Source organism: Cnephaeus nilssonii, assembly GCF_951640355.1.
Source record: "Cnephaeus nilssonii genome assembly, chromosome: 4".
NCBI classification, from domain to species: domain Eukaryota; kingdom Metazoa; phylum Chordata; class Mammalia; order Chiroptera; family Vespertilionidae; genus Cnephaeus; species Cnephaeus nilssonii.
This window is the reverse complement of record NC_137075.1, coordinates 69,458,065-69,481,252: the sequence shown is the minus strand read 5'-3', so window position 1 is coordinate 69,481,252 and position 23,188 is coordinate 69,458,065.

Sequence of the window (23,188 nt, the reverse complement as noted above, 5' to 3'; positions counted from 1 at the left end):
ACTCATGTTTAATATTCCTAAACTCTTATTTAGTGGACCTTGCTCCTATCTAGTGAAATCATTTTTCCTATGCCTTTAGGGCTGTATAGACACAAACGAATACCACTGGTAATGGATCCTGGGACATTATTATATTACTATCTTTATAGTACACAGAACAATCAATATTATATAGGAATATGGCTGATCCTGTGATTCTCCTCTAACTCATATAACTTGTCTGTGTGTTTTTAAATTACTTTTGGTTCCCAAGCATTAAGAAGTACATTATAGCTATGTGAACCTGCTCACTGAGCCTTCTAATACTAACCCAAAGCAAAATATTGTTAGGTATTAAAATATCACATTTAAAATGTTTTATTTGTGTTTCCTGAATTTACATCTGGCTCAATCTTCATATAAGGACTGTTTTAAGTGTTTCCCTGTGCATGACCTTGTGCTAGGAACTGATTCACAAAGATGTTATGTTTGATGTTGCAGAATATCCCATTGAAAAACCACAACACTGAAGACAAAGGAGCATCTAAACAACCAGTCTGAATCTCCGTGCCTGGCGGCGGGAGGGTCTCCCACCAGAGGTCAGGGAAGGAGGGCTGTGAGAAATTGTGGGTTTGGGGAGGCTGGAACCGGTACAATATTGTGCTTCTCAGAGAGAAGATAGTGAATGAAGGAAATGGGATTCCAGAAGCTTTTCATATGAAGTGGCAAGGCTTAGGATCTGCCAGAAAGAGGACATTTAAAGATCTGGATCTAAATCGGGAAAGATTTTTTTCCTGATAAAGGTGGAAATAGAACCATTTCATGCTTTACAGATTAAAAATAAGTCAGAGGCAGAATAAACAGGAATGATAATAACTTAAGAAAGGCAAGTCTTAGCATATGGCAGTGAGTCCAATGGGAGTCCAGCAGCTGATCCAAGTTACTCACTTGGTAGGAGTTTGTGGTGTGGGGTTGGTAGGAGTTTGTGATGTGGGGTTGGTAGGAGTTTGTGATGTGGGGTTGGTAGGAGTTTGTGATGTGGGGTTGGTAGGAGTTTGTGATGTGGGGTTGGTAGGAGTTTGTGATGTGGGGTTGGTAGGAGTTTGTGATGTGGGGTTGGTAGGAGTTTGTGATGTGGGGGAATTAAAATTCGCAGAGAATGGAGCAAATGGCCAGGAATGCTGAGGAGGTGGTAGCCTCTGAAAACTCTGTCCGCAAATTGTTGGAATTCCTGCCGGGAAGTTCTTGAAGGAGAAAAAGTGGACATGCGGCCAGACATCTAGAAGAACCTGTCACAATTGGAGGCACAAACTCAGGAACATGAATGTGTTTGAGTCTCGAGAGTGGGAATAGCTCCAGAGGACCATGCCCGAAAGTCTAGTGATTCTGCCTATGGATGAGTCACCCCCTCTGAAAACCTTGTACCTACTTTAGTCGCTCTCCTTCAGCCCTTCACCTAATGGGTCTGCCCCCTCCCCCAAATCCATCCCCACCACTTCTCTCCTCAAGCTTTGCAGTCCCTTCTCCTCCTTCTGGCATCCAGTGCTAGCATCTCATGACTCCTCCATTCCCTCCTCATCCAGCTGTACCTCCCCCTGGGCCACGTCACCCGCCCTGCATCTCAATCCAGCCTACTTTTCCCCACCAGAAGCTACAGTGAGGACTCCACCAGATATTTACACGAAAGCCTTGGCTACCATGGCCACCAAGATTTGGGCATTCCGCCCTCTATGGGAATGAGACTGAATTGAAGAGATCATGAAGCGCGACCAAGCGATTTCCAGTAATTCCATTTCCAAAGCCATATCGGGAGTCAGTGCAGCGGATGATAGTGACTCGATTGAGATGCTGCTCACGGCCATTCCTGTTATCAAACAGTCTTGAGCTGTCAATGATGAGTGTTGCTGTGTCCTCATCTCCTCTTTTACAAGCTGTCTTCATGGCATTGAAGCCAAGTGCTACAGTATGGCTTTCCAGAAGAAGCTTTTCAAAAAAAAAAGACATCTGTCCCAGGAGAGGCCACCTAGATGGTCCCTTAGCCAGGAGAGCAGCAGGATGCACTGGGACCTGCTTCATAATGAAGTTCAGCAAGGTAATTATTTCCAAGAAAGGAACCAAGAGCATGACAGATACCAGCCTAGAGAAGCGGCCCGCACTACTGAGGAAGGAGTCTGGTTGGAAGCAAACGTTTTTTAATGGACTTGCATCACCTCACCTTCATCAGGACTAAAGGACAGAGGCTGTTCCTCCCCTTCCCCTTCTTCCAAATCCATAACCCCCTTTAGACACCCAGGGAATACCTGCCTGCATCCCTCCCCATCTCACACATCCTATTTGCCAGGGGAAAGAACCTATCAGACAGGATGTAAGGAAAAGAAAGGGGTGATTAGGTTAAAACTGAAAATACCTCTTTTTAATGAGCAAGACTAATACATCATGACCAGACACATGTTATCACAATTGGGCGATAAAGCTATTTGGAAGGTAGCAATTACTATAAAAGTAATTGGGGAAGAAAGTGTTCATCATGGGGAGAGCTTCTGAAATGGAAGGGAAAGCTTTATTTTTTGACTTGACCTGGATAGTAGTTACATTTATAAAAACAAGTGTTTATAAACATAAATTTTCTATGTCATTATTGTATTTTTCAATAAAAATTGTTTTAAAAGAGAGAATGCTACTAAAAGACACAATCACTAAATATAATATGTGGACCTTATTTGGATCCTGATTTGAACAAACCAATTACAAAATATTTGTGAAGTCATTAGAAAAATTAGACTGGCTAGATCTTTGATGACATTTAGGAATTATTGTTTAATTTTAGATGTGACAATGCTACTGTGTGTTTCATAGAAAGAATCCTTACTATTTAAAGATACAGACTGAAATAATTTTATTTTATTTTTTAAAATATATTTTTATTGATTTCAGAGAGGAAGGGTGAAGGAGAGAGAGATAGAAAGATCAATGATGAGAGGCAATCACTGGCCCGCTGCCTCCTGCACGCCCCCCGACCAGGGATCGAGCCCGCAACCCAGGCATGTGCCCTTGACCGGAATCGAACCTGGGACCTCTCAGTCCACATGCAGACTCTCTATCCATTGAGCCAAACCAGCTAGGGCTGAAATAATTTTAGGTAGTGTTTGAGATTACTTTAAAATAACCCATGTAGGGTAGAAATGGCAGCTAGGATTATAACTGAAACAAACTGATAATTAGTGAGACTAGTTGCAGAGTACATGGGCGCTCATTATACTATACTTTTGTGCATGTTTGAACATTTGCATAGTAACAAATTTCTTTTAGTAACATGACTGAGATGGTTAGCCCATATGCAAAAGAAAGTTCTGTATGTGGATTGCCCATAAGTTCTGTATGTGGATTGCTCAAGCAGCTTCCTTTCTCAATTAGCTCTCTGAAGTTTCTGCCTATGTGGGACAACTGTCCAAGTAAACCTAAACTTTAGGGCCAGTTAAAATATCAAGTCCCACGCCCTGGCTGGTTTGGCTCAGTGGATAGAGCATCGGCCTGTGGACTGAAGGGTCCCAGGTTCGATTCCAGTCAAGGGTACATGCCTGGGCTGTGGGCTCTATCCCCAGTGTGGGGCGTGCAGGGGGCAGCCGATCAATGATTCTCTCTCATCATTGATGTTTCTATCTCTCTCTCCCTCTCCCTTCCTCTCTGAAATCAATAAAAATAAATTAAAAAATAATAATAAAAAGAAAAAAATAATAAAATACCAAGTCCCTGAATACCAAGTATCCCAAGGCTTCTTTCAGATCAGACTGGGAAAACAAAACATATTTTAACTCCTCTTAGGAGCGCTAGAGACCGGGAAGCGCAGGCTAACTTGCAGGCCATGTACTGTCTAGGGGCTGGCGCTCAGGTTGGCACACCTTATAGGACAGAACTGTCCATTCCATTCTGCAGAGTTTCAGGTCCAGACCTAAAAGCTGTCTCTGAATTGCCCCCTACACTTGAACAGCTGCTCAGTCTCCAGTTAGTGCCCAAGTAAAACATAATCATACCGGTTGTTTTTTAAGGCCTTGCTGCCTCAGTGTTGTCATGCTGGCATCAGCACCAAATGCCAAATTGAGAAGAAAATGTTTCCATGACTGTGCTGCCGACTTTAAAAATAACATATCTGATGAGCCAGCTGTGATTAGACAAAAAAAGCATTAATAATCATTTCTGCAGTTTATCTTATCCTAAATAGTTCTCAAACATTACTCTCTCCTTTCAAAACTGTAATACAGATGTCCTGTTTGATAGGTTCTATCTTAAACAAGCCACCGAGGAGATCACTGTTTTTATCAAAAGGTAAGAAAAATAATTTACCCTAGTCAAATGGGAAGACCTAAAATCGATTATTATTTTGACAGAATGACATACATTTGATAAGCCAGTGTTGTCAGTTCATGGAGATACATTAATTTGTCTCTCTGGAACTTGAAAATAAGGGAAATAAAGATTGACTTGAGCACTAAACCATGCAATGAATATCTAGTGACCAGACTGAGAATGCAAACCTGCTTAGAGACCAAGCAGCTGTCAGGTCAGCAAGACTGAACTGTGAAAGAATGAATATATCATCATACCGAAAGAATGTGTACATCGCCCGGCCCGTTTTGCTCAGTGGTTGAGCGTCCACCTATGAACCAGAAGGTCACAGTTTGATTCCCTGTCAGGGCACATGCCTGGATTGTGGGCTCATTCCCCAGTAGAGGGCATGCTGGAGGCAGCTGATCAATGATTCTCTTGCATCATTGATGTTTCTATTTCTCTCTCCCTCTCTCTCTTAAATAAATAAAAAACATATTTTTTTTTTAAAAAAAAGAATGTGTTCATCAAAGGTGTGTGGGAGGGGATGATGTTGGCCCATCATAGAAATATAGGAAAACGATTCTCACTAAGGCAAGTGTTGGCTGCGCATGTCTATTACAAACTGGAGTGTTGGACATCTGACCTGAGTCACAGATTGCTTTGTATGACTGCTATAGGTTTTAATTTTAATATTCAAATATTAAACATTTTCTTAAAAGATTCTATGTAAGGTTCTTCGTTTATTAATTTTCTTGAAAAACCCTACATTCTCACATGGCAGCAATCAGCTAGAACTGTGTAAGAGCTGTCCCTTACAAACAGCTGCCCAGCTGTCCACAGCACCCACCAGGCACCTTCACTCAGCTCTCTTACTTGGTTGGCCCCTGGAGGCATCTGTGTTGGCCACCCCCAGATTAATACCTGCAGCTAACCAGTTGGTCTCACTTCCTGTGTTCTGAGTCCATGATCCTCACACATTCTTCTGGTGCCAACTTGACTTTTGTTGTTAGTCCTCTACAGAGAGGGAGTGAGCTGGTCATGTCACTGTGAGGACTCCTACCTACGTGGCAGTTTTATGTTTCATGGTACAATATGAAACTGGCATTTTTATTTTGCACATAAGTTTCCAGTAATTCAGCCCTGGAGATATGGATCCACTCTTGGTGTAACAATAAAACTGAGGGTCCGTCTTCAAGGCTGAGGATCAAAACCCTGTTGCTGCCAAACTCCCAGTGGCATGTTCCCTGGTACAGTGACTTAGGACTGAACTACTCAGTGTCCCCACATGGGATTCTCCACAAAGAGAACATTTTCCAATTTTCATTTTATATTTGGAAGTATTTACTGTTTTAATTTTACCTTATAAAACACATGTTTTACATTATACTTTTGTAGTTGGGTGTGGTGTGTGTGTGTGTGTGTGTGTGTGTGTGTGTGTGAAATCCAAAGATGGGAGATTAGGTTGGTGGAAGAGCATACAAAATGAAAGTTTTGGTTAAAAAATAAAATGGTCTTGGCCTTTCTGGCACTACTTCTTGCAGAGTGCTGAGTGTATGCTTGCAGTTGCTTTAATCTCTCTATTAGTATCACGGTTCATGGCTGTTTATTAATTGTGAAAGAATTATTGCTTTTTCTAACTCTCAACCTTTATCTTCTCTGCTTTGTTAATGTCATTGCCTCCGCAGTCACCCACTAGCCTCCTATATTTTGTAATTTAGAAAATGTCCACCTACATATTGCACCTCAATTGTGTCATCTGCCAAATAGCAAGATGATTGGGAAAGAAAATCTTAAAAACACTTCCTACACGTTCACATATTGCAGAGGCTTTACACCATAGGCACTTGGGAGTCCCACTGTGCCTGGGAGAACTTGAGAACGACTCATACAGGAAGAACCTTGGGAAAGATGAACTCTCAAAGATTCTCTTCAGCATGGGTGTTGCAATGCTGACTCACGTAGACACTGAAATATTCAAGATCCTCCAACTCTTTCTCCATTTCAGCCATAAACATAGACATCTCATTCATTCATTCACTCATTCCTTCATTCATCCATTCAAAAAATGGTTTTGCAGATGACCAAAGGTACACCAGAAGCCCAGAGAAAGCAGTTTTCCTAAACTTAGTATTAATGATCATCATAATAATGGCGACAACAATAAAAAAGACAAGAAGATTTTTGCTTTTGCAACCACATATCTGACTTCACTTGTTTTGTTTTCTGCACTACAGGATAGAACTGTTATGCAGCTTCAAAGAATTTCTATAAAGTGCCATGTAGATCTATACTTATGAGTTGCGTTTTCCTCCTGTAAAATATTCCCAGGAATCCTTAGGGAATATTTCTCAATACTGCTTCCAAATAACTTTAAAAACACGCTAGACTGTCAGAAACTCATTTTCTGTTTCTGTCCCCACCTATATTATTCCTGTATCAGCATCATTTATCGTTTAAGCATCTTAAAATGATGATGTTTTTGAAATCATATATGCATTTGGCTAATAAATCAGGCACACGTGAACGAACCTTAACTGAGCCCCTTCTCAGACCTTTCATTGAAATACTTCAAAAGCTGATGTTTCAATAACTAAAATACATCTTTGACAACAGAGACAGGTGTTTGGGTCAACGTTAAGTTTACTTCAGATCTTGCTTTCTAAGAATCAAAGGGACTGATAGAAGAACAGAAAAGTGACCACATTTTTGAAGAACTAGATATGGATGTTTTAATTACAGAATTGATAGTCCAGCTCCAGCAACTCAGATAAGGCACCTGGCATTGGCCTAGGAATAGGTTTTATCCTATAAAGGTGTTATGTTTCTTGCCATGAGTGAGTATACTTAGAATTCAGATAAAGATAGGAACATGGAGATATAATTTTAATTTAAACATTATTGTAAGTAGGATCTATTTTTTCCCCCTAAAATAGATGTGCTTGACTAAAAACTTGTTCCTTCTCTTATAAACTCTGTCAGCAACAAGCCAAGGAACTTATGCCTGACAAACAGTGTTTTGGAAGCTATGTGAGATTATGTGTTGTTAAAACTGCTAACTTTTAAATAACAACTGTACTATTTTATTGTGACAAAATAATGATTCTGTGAATGTCATATGGGAACCCTGCAATTTATTTTAAAACTTTCTTGGCAATCTACAGGTAAGCTTAGAGGTCTGACAGCCAGTGAGGACATTTGATGGCCTCACGGGGGTGGATTTAATATGGTATCCTATATAATAAAAGCCTAATATGCAAATTGACCAAACTGCAGAACAACTGGTGGAACAACTGGTCGCTATGATGTGCGCTGACCATTAGGGGGCAGACGCTCAATGCAGGAGTTGCCCCCAGCCCGCAGGCCCCAGGCCAGCCAATGCAGGTGCCAGTGGGGGCCCCCCAATCACCCCACCAGTCGCCCTGCAGAGGGAGGCGACTGGGGCAGTGGGGGGGGGAGGGAGCACGCACGCGGAGCGGGCAAGTGGGAAGCACCAGGCTGGCCAAAGCCGGTGCCAGCAGGGGCCCCCAAATTGCCCCATCAGTCACCCTAATGATCGCTAGCCAGGCCTAGGGACCCTACCTGTGCACAAATTTCATGCATTGGGCCTCTAGTTTTATTATAAAGGCCCAGTGCATGAAATTTGTGCACAGGTAGGGTCCCTAGAGGCTGCTGGCTGCCAGCCGGGGCCTCCCTTTGTTCCGCACTGCCCCCTGGTGGTCAGCACATGTAATAGCGAGCTATTGAACTCTTGGTTGGTCAAACTCCCAAGGGGACACTTTGAATATTAGGCTTGTGCCAAGTAGCACGCAATCCCCAAGCAACCACAGAATGATTGGCTGGAAGGTAGCATCCTTACTAACCTGTACTACTCAAAGCCATTACCAAGCTGCTCTAAACTTGAAGGAAGAAGGCAGTTGACCCCCCTGCCTGGTATGTACTTTGCAAAGCAAAGACTTCAGTGAGTCTATTTCATTCCAGAACCTCAGGCTTCAAAACTGGGCACTAAGGATCTTCACGACCTTGGCCTCCATAACCTGACTCTAAATTTTTTACCCATAAAATCAATACATTTATTCTATAACAATAGAATAGAAATACCTATCCACAAGAATATAAGGCCATTGTAAGGGTCCAATGAGATGACATGCTTAGCCGTGTGCCCGGTGGATAGTAAGCACTCAGTGAATGAGGGGATTTTACCTCATCCTCCCCACACACCATCTGCAGCTGCTAGAAGCAAAGGAACAGAGCTGCTCCGGCTTGGCTTTGTCTTACCTCCCAGATGTGGTCACCACAGCTGAACAGCAGCAGCTTCTGGTTTCTTTCTAGAGGAAGAAAGTTATATGTTAGCAACATAATGTGTGTAAGTCCCCTTACTGATGCCAAGAAAGGTGGTTTTCCTGAGGAGGGTTGCCTGAGGGGATCCATATATGTATCCACTTCTGTGTGGCAGTGTATGCCCGCTGCCCCAGCATAATTTAGAATGTCACTTGGCCACCTAGGAAACACAGGTGAAAACCATTTTTCTCATTATGAATGGGATTTCACGCTCCCCACCCCCTTGGGTATTTTCCAACTCAAGCCTTTGTTTAAATATCTTAAATATCACCTTCTCAAGGAGGTGTCCTCTGACGACCACGTTAAAGTTACAAGCCACCTCCCCATTTTGATTCTCCCTCCTAATGTTGTTTTCTTCCTTTGCTCCACTAATCTCATGGAAACGACTGTTTTCAAATGTATTACATCTACTGCTTATCATCGGTCTCTGCCAGCTAGAATGTAATCTTTTGGGGAACAGGAGTCTTTGTTTTGTGCCTGGAACAATTGATCACTTATTGAATGAACAAAGAAATAAATAGATTTATTCATACTTGCTTGTATATACACAGAGAAACTCTGGAACACTTATTGAGGAAATAAGAACAGTTGTTACTTGGACAGAGAAAGTGGGAGGAAAAGGTGATCCCTATGAATTGGGGACAGGGGTAGGAGGGAGATTTCAGTTTTTTATCTTTGTATAAAAATACATGAATAATTTTATACATATCAAGCATCACTGTTTCTAAAGTTACTTGCCATTTCTGACTTCCTTCTCTTGATTTTCCGTAAAGAGACCACTGTCCTTTCTCTTTTACCTGCATACCCCAATTGCTCTGTCAAGCCTCAAAACAGCAAGTTTTCTTCCTGCTAAATATACATATGTATCTGTACACACCTTTTCTGTGTCAATGAATGTTGTAAGAAAAGTGTTAAATTGAGCCCCCATTTCAAAACGGAGATATTTTACTCAAATACAGAATGTAACCAAAAGTCTTACTGAAGAGTAAAAGCTTACTGAACAGAAGCAGCAAAAGAAAAGTTGAATCCAAAGAAGAAGGCCAACCAGGAAGAGCAGTGGTGACTTTAGAGGGTTTGATAAACTGATGGCACATGATGGCAACTGCTCCGCCTGCTTTAGCCCCCACTCCAGGGGTCACGTGATGGAAGGTCCATCATGTAGCAGGAGAAGGGCCCGCTGGGCTGGGAACAGGTGCTCTGGGATTCTCCCTGCGGAGCGTTGCCAGGGTATGTGCTTCTGGGCCGCACCCTCCACCATCCTGATCAAAGGACTCATGAGTGTTAACGTATCTGAAGTAAACGCCTCAGAGAGACTGAGAGAACACAGACAAGCAGATTGCAACCTGGTGTGAAGAAAACAGAAGGGGCCCGCGAGCTGGGATGTGTTTAACATTACGAATTCATTTACACAGACACCAGCGGAAGCAACAGGATCCGAAGTCAAGACAAAGCCAAGAGCCCTGCCTTCCAATCTCCTGTGTGTTGGAACATACGTCAAATTGAAAAGCATAGATGCTTTATTCTTCCCTTCCAGCTTCTTTTTCACCTCCCTCGCATGTTTGCCAGCCAGTTTTAGGCAAGTGAATTATTATTCTATCCACATTCCTCTAGGAAGGAAAGAATAAACTCAATCTATCTTCATTTCTCTCCTCTGACAAAGAAGGTGAGACAGTGATAACATCAGTCTTTTAACTCACTGGATTTTGCTTGTAAGGATTTCATGAATATTCATTAATATACTTTGATAAGCAATGCGAAAGTATGAAGCACAGCAAAATGATAAAGGCCATAAATTACAAATTCCTAAAACCTTATTATGCAGAAAACCAATTTCTTGTTACTCCATTAAAAGCTGACTATCCCAAGACCCAGAGCCTTTTGTCTACTCCAAGAAAGGAATTATTTTACGTATAAAGATTTACTCCTAATTTTTCACAAATCATTTCTCTTTATAAAAAAAAAAATAGTAAGGGAACAGGAATCCAGCATTGAAAATTGTCAGTCACATACTACAATGGCCTGTAAATGTCTTATATTAAAACTGTCTAAAACGAATCTTAAAATCGACTTGTTAGGTGTATTGTATTTCATCCACTAACTTAGAAAGTCATATTAATGTAATTGGAAATGGGAGCCAAGATTTTCTAAATTGTTGCTAGGTATTTCTTGGTGTTGGCTGTTGCTTCTATCCTGAAACATTATAATGACACCACCCCATTGTTGAGACCCTGCCCCCAAACAAGGCTGTCATATGACACCAGAGCAGCAAGTGATTGCACATCTTTCCATTCTTTGCTTTCCCTACTTACTCACCACCATGACTGCAGCTAGTCTTCCACTGTAGGAGTCACACAATGAGAAAGAAGCAGACCCCATCACGCCTCCAGGTGACATTAGCACCCAACCCCAGGGGAGCAGCCCACATCCTCCGTCAAGCACCTGCAAGTAGAGGCTTCAGACCCCAAGTAACAACCCTGCTCTGAGCAGCAAAAAGGAGACACAGTTGTGCTTGTGATATTCTGAATCCATTCATTGTGGGTGTCAGACTCCGACACTGGGCTTTCCTAGCACTAACCCGAAATCACGCTTCAACAGTCCATCGCCGGAGGAAGAGCCCCCGCAGCACCGCAAGCTCCAGCAGTTGCCATGGCAGCAGCAACAGGACGAGGAAAGGTTTCCAGAAGCAGGTCTGTGACTAGAGGGTATAATGCAGTCACATGCCGTCTGTGTTTAACACGTGCTGAGTGAAGACAGACACAGTCTGTTTCCCGACTCCCTCCGTCAGTTTGCACTGAGATTATTTGGTGAAATTCTGGAGAGGCAAGAGCGATGCATGCTCTGACCTGGCTCTTCAGGTTAGTGTGCAACAAAGAAGGTCCGGCCTTCCTTCCCGGCCTGGGCAGCAAATGCAGCACTAGCCAATCGCTGACGTAAGTTTAGCCCACCTGGCTGGCTGGAATTTCTGGTTATACTGTAACATTTACCAGTGTCTAACTGCAGAGTGATTGATCTAATACCAAAACTCATTCAATCACTGTAGTATTAATTGGAAATATTAAGGGCTAATACATGGATTAGGGCAGTGGTCGGCAAACTCATTAGTCAACACAGCCAAATATCAACAGTACAACGATTGAGATTTCTTTTGAGAGCCAAATTTTTTAAACTTAAACTATATAAGTAGGTACATTGTTATTAACTTAATTAGGGTACTCCTAAGCTGGCCTTTGCTAAAAACTCAAGGGGCCAAAGAGCCACATGTGGCTCGCGAGCCGCGGTTTGCCGACCACTGGATTAGGGGAATGTTCTTTGAATCTGAATTCATTTCAGAAAAAACAACAAGAAGGTATTTCATTTTTCCCCCCTTTATTTCTCTCTAAGTAATTTGCAGAGGAAAACCAGGCTCTGATTGTAGAGATCAATTCTTTCCCTGGACAAGAGGCCAGATCCTTAGATGTGGGTTCATTCTCTAGAAAAATTTTACCCTTTTCCTACCCGAGGGGGACCAAGTTACTATTTTTTTTTATTGTGGCAAAATAGACATAACTAAAAATGTACCATTTCAACCATTTTAAGTGTACAATTCAATGATATTAAGTACATTCACAATGTTGTGTAACCATCACCACTATTTATTTCCAGAACTTTCTCATCATCCCAAACAGAAACTTGAACCATTAAACCGTAAGTCCCCATTACTCCTCCATTCCACCCGTGGAAACCACTATTCTACTTTCTGTCTCAATAAATATGGCTGTTCTTGGCACCTTACATATAAGTAGAATCATATAATACACGTCCTTTTATGTCTGGCTTCTTTCGCTTAGTATGTTTTCAAGGTTCATCCATGTATCTAAATTTCCTTTTAAAGGCTGAATAATATATAATAATTATCATCCTATATAATAAAAGCCTAATATGCAAATCGACCCAACAGTGGAACAACTGGTATAATGACTGGTCGCTATGATGTGCACTGACCACCAGGGGGCAGATGCTCAATTCAGAAGCTGCTCCATCCCACAGGCCTCAGGCCAGCCAAGGCAGGTGCCAGCGGGGGGTCCCCTGATCACCCTGCAGGTCGCCCCACAGATCAGCTCTGATTGCCGGCCAGGCCTACCCAAGCACAAATTTCGTGCACTGGGCCTCTAGTTATATTATAATTACATACAATATAAATAAATAGTGTGTATTTTTGTTTATCCATTTCTCTGTTAAAGGAAATTTGGGTTGTTTCTACCTTCTGGCTATTCTGAACAGTGCTGTTATGAACACTGATGTCAAGTATCTAAGTCCCTACTTTCAATTCTTTGGGATATATACCCAGAAGTGGAATTATTGGATCATATTCATAAACATACTCTATGTTTAACTTTTTGAGGACCCACCACACTGTTCCCCAGAGCAGCTGCACCATTTTACATTACCATAAAGTTCCCCATTTTAATGCCTTTTTGAAAAGATATAACCTGTATCGCTTTCCCAAATTTCATGGTGCTGGGGGAAGATTGTCAATAGAACCAACCCTATGAATCAGTATTGATACATTTTCCTGTTGTCACACTGAAATCCTGATAACTTAAAACCAGTAAACGTGTTGAATACCTACTATGAGCTAGAAACAGGTAATAGATATACAAAGAGGGCATAATTCAGGAAGCTAGACATTTAAAAGAAAAAAAATGTAGTGAGATGAATCCACTAATAGAAGGATATGCAAGGCAATAAAAACAGAAAAAGCTTTGCAGAAGGGATGACTGAATAATGAATAATGAATTCATTTTGAATAATGAATTGTTTGCAAGGGGGAGGAAGGAGAATAGCCTACATAGGAAATCAGTTCAAATAAGTTCCAAGAGAAGAATAAGGCAATGTTTACTTGCTTCTATAAAGCCAGTAGGAGAGCAAGAGCAAGAGTTAACCACAAGCAGTCCACCTAATGTAATGTAACATAATCATGGGCGTGACATCTCATCACCCTTGCCATATTCTGTTGGTCATAGGTCTCACTCACCTTTATGGGAGAAGATTATACAGGGCATGGACACCAGAAAACAGGGACCATTATAGAACACTTTAGGGGCTGTCCACCACCTGGGTACACACATTCTGTACTGCCATATCCCAGAAATATCCATCAAGAGGTTCCTCCCCAGTGTCAGAGTACTGACTTCCCATGTCACCTTTGGCATGCTGGTGACGTGGTTTTTCCCACAGGTACTGCCTATAAGTGCTGAAGAATGCAAGATGTATTAGTTTTCGATTTGTGTGTTTTATGAAAGCTCTGCATCATTGTGGAAACATTCCAAATAGTACTGATCAGTAAAAGTACAAAGGACAGGTTCTCTATCTCCTTTCCCATTCACAAACCCCCAGAACCCCTGCTCAGAAGTAGTTTTTGGAAATCGTTTGTGGATAGTGCAAGCTATCAAGACTAACACTGTTTCAGGAAAACAAAAGCACCATCTGTCAAAGAGAAAATAGGAGTTGTCCTGGGCGAGGTCAGCTATTGAGTGCCCTGAGGTCCCCACAGTGAAGATCAAAGGGTAAGAGATTCATTAAGGAGGCTAGAGGGGAGGCAGGGCAGCTGCAGAGGCAGCCTCCATTCTGCCATGTGGGGCGGGGCTTAGAGAGTGAAAGTCCAGTGATAGGTTAGGGAGAGGTTAAAACCAAAAGGTTAACTATAAAGCAAGAGAATTAAAAATTAAAAGGAATGAAATATAACAAAATTACATAGAAATAAAACCAAGAGATTATTGGGAGTAAAGAAGAAGAAAAATGTTAACATGAAAAGAGTGTAAAGTATTAAAGTAAATAGAGGTCAAAAGTTAAAAGAAACATTGAAAATTAAAGTCAAGACAAAGAATTATAAAAGTTAGGCTTTTTTTAAATGAGTGAAGGGATGAACTGACAGTTTACAAGAAACACAGATGGTCTATATATATGGAAAACATTATAGCTTAGTCTCCCTTTTAACCAAAAAATGAATAATAAAAATCACAAGATACTGTTTCTTGCATAGTAGATTACAAAAGGGTTAAAAGTTTTGATAACATGAGGGAAACAGTCTCATATACTGCTAGTAGGAATATACATTTCTGTGGCCTGTTAGATGGCAATTTGACAATATCTATAATAATTTATAAAGCTACTTGAATTAATTCCATTTTTAATAATGTATCATAAGTATATTTGCTTGGTTTATATGAATAAATATACCATTTACCTTTATAAACAAGATAGATAGATAGGGAGATTCATAGATAGATCATCACTGATTGAGATAGAGAAATGATATAACAACCTACATGTCTATCAATTGGGAACTGGTAACATAAATGATTATATCTCCATTAAATACAGCTTATTCCCACAAAATAGCCTTCTCCCATCTGAAATGAACTTCCCTCATTCTCCTCCTACTGGAAGACTTCTCAGGTTATTCCATATCTTAATGATGATTTAGTAGATGCTGAGCTATAACCCACCATATCAATTTTCACTCACTTTAACTTCAGGGTAGCTGAAGTCCCAATCAGTGGCTTTCTTGGTCATTGCATTAATGGTCCCAATCAATGTCCTTTGTACGCGTGCTCTCTGCCTTGTGACTCTGTAGTTCTGGCCCAATTTGATTCTGGTCTTGGCCAAATGACCTGTTTAGACCAATAGGAAAATAGCAAACTTGACATATAAACACACAGAGGCTTGAAAAAGAGTTGCTGCTGGGCTCCTCTTGTTGCAAAAACAACAACAAACCAACAGGACTAGGCTAACCTGTTGAGGATGAGATCTGGGAGTGAAGTCCAGTCATCCATCCCAGCTGAAGCTATCAGACCAGCAAACTGCCAGCTAATTGTCAAGCCCCAGCTAAAATTAAAGCATCAGCCAAACCAAGTGAAGATCAGCAAACCACCAATCAACATGTAGATTCATGAGAAATTATAAGTGGTGGTTTTTTTAAACTACTATATTTTGGAATTGTTTGTTATAGAGGAATAGCTAACTGATATATCTGCCAATTTGCCTTTTCCAAAAATATGTATATATTCCCAAGCTACATGGGTGTATTAATTAGCACTTACCATCTTTAAAAAATTTTTTTAAATGCAATCTATCCATAAAGTTCAGGATACTCTATCATCCTTATGGTGGTTTAATGAACATAGATTTATTTATTTTTTTTAGAATTTAGTTGTTTCTTTTATCCTTCTTAAATCAATCTCCATTAATTATTTTTGAAACCGAGCTACATTATCTTCAATGATGTGGCAATTAAAAGGATGGTGATTCTGAGCAAAGGAGAGAAAAATCTTTGGAGAGGATTTCCTAAAGTCACCACTTTGGAGGTTTCTTTTTACTCGTATCCTATTTCAGTTTCATCAGTGGCTCAGGGCCTCAGTTAACAACAGGACTGATTTCAAATAGAGGAGAAAGATGTGTATGCACAATCAATCACCCATGGTAAGGGAAAAAAAAAATCAGGAGCCTTTCAGATTGAGATGAATTTTGATCTTGAAAAAAACATAAAGCATTTACTACAATGATATATAACACCAATCGATTTAACATGCTATCCTTACTTTTATACTTTTAAAAGCCTATGGAAGATATTACAAAAAAAGATATAAATATTAACATTTTAAATCTTTAACTTTTCAATCCGTCAGCTTTTCTGTCTGCTCTGCTTCTTCTAGAATCTCTGTCTTTTCCTTGCATCCTATTTATTTCAAACAGTCTTCAATTTTCTGAAACAAAGGAGGATTGATTAGGGCCCCCATTACTGCTTCAGGTGCCCATTCTGGGAAGGTGCAGTGCTTCTTCAAAAATCCTTTCCAAACAAGCTCTCAAGTCAATTGCTCTCCCTTTTTGTAATGCAAAACAAATTGTACCATTTGTCATTTAACACAACAAAAAATGGCTTTGTGAAAACCACAGAGCCATTTGGTTTAAAAAACCAAAGGATAAATCACATTTACCTAATGGATGGAACTTGATCATTTCTCCATATGTTATTCCTAAAATTGATATGGCAGAAGTTGCCAAAAGGGAGCGATTAAACAGAGTCTCTAAAGAAAGAAAAATGGTTCTTGAATCCTCATTAAACATATTCTTGTTTTAAAGTGTGATTCTGTTTTCACCAAGAAACTGAAATTTTCACTTAGACCTTTGTCTACAATTAAACAGCTTTAAGAGAGCTGTTTTCAAAATAAATATCCCCAAAGCCAACTTATGGAAAAGCAACATTCCCAAGTTACATTTTATGATTTTTAGGTTACCAATGAATGGCTGTATGCCCTTTTTGTCCCCAACAAAACAACAGAAAGATGCCCACATCTTCATTTGTTTTCTAAGATAGTAGACCTTGGCACTGAGCGTCATCGGTTAAACAGGAAACTGGAATCCTCCTGAGCAAAATGACCCAAGTTCAAACTGCTTTCTCCAAGTGTGGTCTGTGTCTCCTAAGGTCATTGCCCATATTCAAAGTGTACCCTCATTTCTCCTGGCAATTATGTTGTATAGCAATGGAGAGCCCTCTAAGAAGCTGAAAAGTCTATTCATTTTATTCAATCTTCTTTGCTATTTGGCAATGGTTTCCCCAAAAATTAATTTAAAAGGCTATAATAGCAGCCAAAAATAACTCTTATTCAATGCAAGATGCCACAACTATATATATATATATATATATGACCTCACTAGTCTCTTTTGTTTTAATTTTAAAGTAGTTTATTCTTACCTGTCTGGACAGATCATGAAAAGACTATTCTTTCTTTCTTTTTTTAAAATATATTTTATTGATTTTTTACAGAGAGGAAGGGAGAGGGATAGAGAGTTAGAAACATCGATGAGAGAGAAACATCGATCAGCTGCCTCCTGCACACTCCCTACTGGGTATGTGCCCACAACCAAGGTACATGCCCTTGACCGGAATCGAACCTGGGACCCTTGAGTCCACAGGCCAACGCTCTATCCACTGAGCCAAACTGGTTAGGGCTATTTCTTTCATAATAAAATCAGATTCATGCTGTGTGTTTTTGGAAAATGTCCCCTCCTAGGTCCACTAAAGAGAAATATGATTCAGAGAGGGAAATATAAACTAATTTAAAAGTAACCATGAGCCAAGTGCTTTACATATGTTATTTTATTTAGTCTTCATAGCCACAATATAACTTAAGTGTTTTTATCTGTTTTGTAGTTAAGGAAATTAAGACTCTTTAATTGATGAGATAACTTTCCCAAGACCACATATGGAGTCAGAGTTTGATCCCACATGGATTTGACTCCAAAAGCCAGAGATCTATGCATTTCTTATTACCCAGTCAGATTTTAATAAAACCCATTTGAATGACATTTATAAGAAGCCACCAGGATTAGTCTAATTTAATTTCTGGATCTAGAATGATTTTCTCCTCTTTTTTTTTGTGTGTGTGTTAATCCTCACCTGAGGATATTTTTACATTGATTTTTAGAGAGAATGGGGTGGGGTGTTGGGGGGGGGGGGGGAGAAACATTGATGTGAGAGAGACACATTGACTGGTTACCTCCTGCACAAGCCCTGACTAGGGCCAGGGATGGAGCCTGCAATGGAGGTAAATGCCCTTGACCAGAACTGAACCCTTTGGTCCATGGGCCAATGCTCTATCCACTGAGCCAAACCGGCTAGAGCTTCTCCTCTTTTTTTATTAAATCTATGACTTGCTTATATTTGACCCTTCTTAGTTGTTCAAAACCTACGCAATGTAATTAAACTATAGTACCCTATTACAAAACCCAAAACATCTGTGACTTACAGGCAAGAGAGAGGCAAGCTCTTTGCAAGCATCATGGTTTAAATTCCTGAGCTGAGCTTATTCCCGCCCCCATTAGGCTTTGGAAGAGGAGAAAGGTAATAAAAAGTGAAGGTAGGGGATGAAGAAATGGCGAAGGGCCTTAGGGCCATGGACCAAAAGCAGCTGAGCACCCAGAGACCAAACCTTCCACTTTACAAAGTCAAGGGCTGTGGCTTTTAATTAAATCTGCGACTTGGTAAAGCTTTCTTCTCCTGTTAAAGAAACTTGGATTCCCACTTGAGAGGGAAACAATCAAGCCTGGCAGATAACAAGCAGCTCTGTGATGACAACAATGCTCAGGCATCAAGCCTGTTGACAGAACAAGCTGACAAGTTCATGCCCTCTGCGTACGATGGCGAATTCCCAAATGTGTTTTGCCACCTTCATGTGTGGATAGATGTATGTGGAAGAAAATGACTTTACTGTAAATTAGATTTTTTATGTGTTGCTCAGCAGCCCCTGCAGTTTTGACAGGTGCAAGAGAGGCGGTGGAGGCAGGTTTGCAAAGCTAGCCCCGATGCCTCCCCCAGCTGTGTGAGGTGGATAATCAGCAGGACGTGCCATTTCAGTTCCTGCCCGCCTGTGTGCCATCAGGATGTAAGTGACAAGTGCTTCTGGGAAGAAGGCTTCCTAGCAAAACTCACCCCACCTCCATCTCTCATCTGAATACTCTTCTGAATACTGTATCTGTAATAAATGATTTATCTTCACATTAGCCTCTGAGGTGGGCACTATATCACCCCCATTTTACAAGTGGGGAAACAGAGACACAGAGCAGTTAAGTAACTTGGCCATGGTCATACTTGTAAGTGGCTGGGCCATGTTTTGAAGCTAAGGAGGAAGATTCTGGAGTCCACATCATATAAGGAGCCTTGTATTTAAGAGGTTAGCGATGCCAGGATTCGATCCTGGCTCACCACCACAGCACAGCAAAGGCTACATTCATGAAGTGCTTATAGTAGTCCCAGCCCTGGGCTAAGCATCATCAATATATTTCTCATTTAATACAACACCTGCAGGAAGTGAATACTATTGTTATCCTTACTAATGAGTTAACTCAGGCTTGGAGTGGGTAGAAACTTGCCCAAGTTTACAAAACTAATAAGACTGGAGACAAAATTGAAAAAAGCAATCTATCTGACCCCAGAGCTCATGGTCTTAACTACTAGAGTGTCCTGCATCTGATCCTGACTAGTTATCTTAAATATTTAACCTCTCTAAGCCTCAGTCTCCTCATTTGTGAAATGGGGATAATATTGATAACTAACAAGAGACCTATGAGAGGGTGAAACAAAGAAAGGTATATGAAGATGATCCACAAACTATACTGTACTAAATAATCTTAGTTATCATTTCTTTCTGATTTGTTCTAGATTTGCTCCTTAGCTCTTTCAAATACTTATAAAAACATTCCTCAACTAAAAGCAAGTTTCTCAATGGTGCAAACAATGACTTCTCTGCTTTTAATTTCATCTCCTACACAATTTGGGTATAAAGTTAGGTACATAGTTAGGGTCTGATAAATGTTTCTTAAATAAACATAGGCATGTGGGACAGCAATACCAGAGCTTTTGTCTGGGGAGGAAGCTTGGTTAAGCCATTTTGTGAAAGCTAATTCAGGCTTTTAGTCAATAGTCCTATATATAATGATCATTAAATACATCTTTTACTTTAAAGCAATACATAAACTAAGTAAATCAACCTCAAATCAATGCCGGAAAAGACTAAAAACTTCACAGCTCTTCCAAAAGATCATGTGTCTAGAACAAACTAGAAATATGTGATTAATGTATCAGGACTAGTGGAAATAACTCCCCCTTCACTTGAACTTTCTAACTGTATTCTCTACTTTACAAAGACAAACTCTCTAAATAGTGTTAATAAAGGTATTCTCTCTACTACTAGTTTGATCAATGTGTGACCATGATGTTGTCAATGCACACTTTCCAAAAGGCATGCTGTATGAAGGCTTGGGGTGGGTGGCAGGGGCGGGCTAGAAGAGGTTGATGGGGAGATATGGGGGACATATGTAATACTTTCAACAATAAAGATTTTTAAAAAATAAAATAAACAAATAAAAGACATGCTGTAATTCATACTCTTCTCCAAGCAAATTAATTCAATCCTTACAAAGCTGGAGATTTTGATGTGTGTGGCCCCTTGCTGATTTTTTTAAAAATATATTTTATTGATTTTTTACAGAGAGGAAAGGAGAGGGATAGAGAGGTAGAAACATTGATGAGAGAGAAACATCAACCAGCTGCCTCTTGCACACCCGCTACCAGGGATGTGCCCACAACCAAGGTACATGCCCTTGACTGGAATCGAACCTGGGACCTTTCAGTCCGCAGGCCAACGCTCTATCCACTGAGCCAAACCGGTTTCGGCCCCCTTGCTGATTTATCGACATAGCACATTTAGAGAGTAGAGGGGAGGAAAGAGAAGAAAGGGGGCAAATCACTTGCCTCTATCTCCCCACCAAGTGGTTTTGTGCTGGAGAACCCCAGACAATCCCTGCAGCATGGCCATGTCTTCACTCTTGAACGAGGTAATGGCGAATGAGCCTTTTCCCTTCCAACATGACAAGTTCCCTATAGGGCAGGGTCCTTGCATTTGCTGCTCTCTCTGTCCCCAGATTTCCCCATAGCTGCTTCTTTTCCATCTTTCAGTGTTTTTTTTTTTTTTTTTTGCATCCCTGGTTATTAGCCCCACCCCACTCAGTCCCACCCAGTAACCCTATTTAAGCATCTGCACAGCATTTATCTGGGCCTGAAATTCTCTTATGTGTTTACTAGTAGCCCATTTGCAGGAAAAATCCTGCAAGCGGCCGCTGCGGCCGCATGCGCAGCCGCTGCCGCCACTGTTGCGGCCGCCGCGCCTGCATCCGTGTGCCTCTGCCACCCGCCCCGCCCCGCCCTGCCCCGCCCGGGCTTTCCCTCTGGCAGCCATCTTGCTTTCCGCTTTTCCTCCGTCTTCCTTCTAAGTTGTCTTCAGTCTTCACTCCTCCCTCCCTCAGCGTATGCAAATTAACCGCCATCTTTGCTGGGTAATTTGCATACTCGCCCTGATTGGCTGGTGGACGTGGCTTTGGCTGGTGGGCATGGCTTGGGCGTAGCGAAGGTGCGGTCAATTTGCATATTACTATTTTATTAGGTAGGATTGTCTATCTTCCTTAACTTGAGCTCCTTGAGGGCTGGGAACTCTGCTACATTCTCAAATGCTTGGCACAGAGCAGATGCTTCTACCTCCCCTACACCCCATCTCCAAGCCAGAAAGGTGGTACCATGCAGCCTCATGGTGAATGGAGTATCTCAGCTCAAATCTTAATCCACACACTTGGTATATTGTTGCAAGGAGTCTACATCATGACTGCCAGGGTTCAAATTGCTGCTCTGATTCTTCCTAGCTGGGTGATCTTGGGCTAGTTATTTAACTCCACTATGCCTGTTTCTTTAGTCTTACAATGGGGATATGTAACGCCTATCCTGCATTGTTGTGAAGATTCACTGACATAATGAAGTACCAGGCTGAGCCCAGTGCCTGGCACAAGGTATGATCTCAATAAATTGTAGTTCTGCATTTATTAATGGTGCAAGAAATGTGCACATGTGCCACTAGTCCCTCTCCCATGGTTGACCTCACTAATTGATGATACCATTCTTTCTTTAAAAAAATGGCCGCACAACCTTCACAACACCACCCTCACCTAGACAGTCACTACCAATAAATCATTTGGAATCAAGCAAACGAAAATCTATTAGCTCTTCCTAATTCAGGAAGCTCTCAATAGGCTGTCAAGCAGGATTATTAACATTGAGCTTGGTGTCCAAGAGTAAATTGGTAGTTAATTTTGCCTCTGGACAAGTGGCAAATTCAGCAGTAGATATCCATGGACAAACTCACTAGCATGGGAGAAGAGGAGGTGTTGGGAAAAGATGCTCTTGATAGATGAGAGTAGAGGGGAAGGCCCTACATCCTCCCCTTAGATTTGGCTCCCAAGAGATTATAAAAATCAAGACTATTAGAAGGCAGGTGATTTACTCTCTTTAGATGGAACAGCTCTGATGGAAATTGGGAGTTCACCAGGAAAAATCATCCCTCATGATTCATTTGAATTATTATTAAACATTCCAAACAATTTCTGGATTCCAGTCAATATCATCATGGGTCTAAAATTTTAATAACATTTTTAAATGACAGAGAATCCAGCATATTATTACTATTTGGTAAGGGGAAGGGACTGTTTTAGAAGTGCTAACAGGATTAGTTAAGGAGCCTTCCCAAGAGCTCAGGAGTCTGCCAGATTGGATGGATACAAGGAAACTTTCAGAACAAAAACGTAAAGTTAAATGAGGTAATTGAGGTGGGCCTTAGTCAATATTATTGATATCCTTATAAGAGGTGATTGGAACCGAGATAGGCACAGAGGAAGCACCAGGTAATTACAGGCAACAGCAGAAGATGGTTATCTACAAACTAAGCAGAGAGGCCTCAGAAGGAACCAACTCTACTGGCATTGATCTTTGACTACTTGCCTCCAGAACTATGAGGAAATAAATTGCTCTTAAGCCACCCAGTCTGTGGTATTTTGTTATGGCAACCCGAGCAGATTAATACAAGTAGCTTTGGAATCAATCAAATTTATGTTAAAATCTCAACTCTTCTATTCAGGAACTGTGAAGCCTCTGGCTGTTAACTCTCTGAGCTTTTTTTTTTTT